Source organism: Physeter macrocephalus, chromosome 2 (genome assembly GCF_002837175.3).
Source record: "Physeter macrocephalus isolate SW-GA chromosome 2, ASM283717v5, whole genome shotgun sequence".
NCBI lineage: Eukaryota > Metazoa > Chordata > Mammalia > Artiodactyla > Physeteridae > Physeter > Physeter macrocephalus.
Genome location: NC_041215.1, coordinates 59,180,690 through 59,181,297, shown reverse-complemented (window position 1 = coordinate 59,181,297; position 608 = coordinate 59,180,690).

Sequence of the window (608 nt, the reverse complement as noted above, 5' to 3'; positions counted from 1 at the left end):
TGTTCTCCCTGTGCTATGCAGTTGCTTCCCACTAGCTATCTATTTTACATTTGGTAGTGTATATATGTCAATGCCACTCTCTCACTTCGTCCCAGCTTACCCTTCTCCCTCTCCGTGTCCTCAAGTCCATTCTCTACATCTGCGTCTTTATTCCCGTCCTGCCCCTAGGTTCTTCAGAACCTTTTTTTTTTTTTTTTAGATTCCATATATATGTGTTAGCATAAGGTATTTGTTTTTCTCTTTTTGACTTAACTTCGCTCTGTATGACAGACTCTGGGTCCATCCACCTCACTACAAATAACTCAATTTTGTATCTTTTTAGGGTTGAGTAATATTACATTGTAGATATGTGCCACATCTTCTTTATCCATTCATCAGTTGATGGACACTTAGGTTGCTTCCATGTCCTGGCTATTGTAAATAGTGCTGCAATGAACATTTTGGTACATGACTCTTTTTGAATTATGGTTTTCTCTGGGTATATGCCCAGTAGTGGGATTGCTGGGTCATATGGTAGTTCTATTTTTAGTTTTTAAAGGAACCTCCATACTGTTCTCCATAGTGGCTGTATCAGTTTACATTCCCACCAGCAGTGCAAGAGTGTTCCC